Source organism: Myotis davidii, unplaced genomic scaffold (genome assembly GCF_000327345.1).
Source record: "Myotis davidii unplaced genomic scaffold, ASM32734v1 scaffold395, whole genome shotgun sequence".
Classification (NCBI taxonomy): domain Eukaryota; kingdom Metazoa; phylum Chordata; class Mammalia; order Chiroptera; family Vespertilionidae; genus Myotis; species Myotis davidii.
In genome coordinates this window covers 2008292-2008642 of record NW_006287904.1, presented here as the reverse complement: position 1 = coordinate 2008642, position 351 = coordinate 2008292, and positions in this window count along the sequence as shown.

The window sequence follows — 351 nt, the reverse complement described above, 5'->3', positions numbered from 1 at the left end:
GGGCATTAAATGCCACTATCCAGAGGCTACACAGATTCTCCCCGGAGGACGTGGGGGCTGCGTGCCTGACAAAGCCGGAGCGCCGGAACAAGTCCCGACTCGCGAGGGGAGAGCGGGGGCAGGGAGGTCAGAGGACTCCCTGAAGCAGCTGGAGCTTGGCTTCTCGCTCGCGGAGGGAAGTCCTCCAAAGTAGAGTCCGCTGTGCAGTCCCAGTCCGGGCGGGAGAAGCAAAATTTGGTTCGACGAGTATTTGGTGCGTTGCTTTTTAGATTAATTTAGTTAGTCTCTTCTTGGGAGTGAGTGGCTCCCCCAAACTAGTAAAGGCGGGAGCGGCGCGACGCCAAGCCCGTG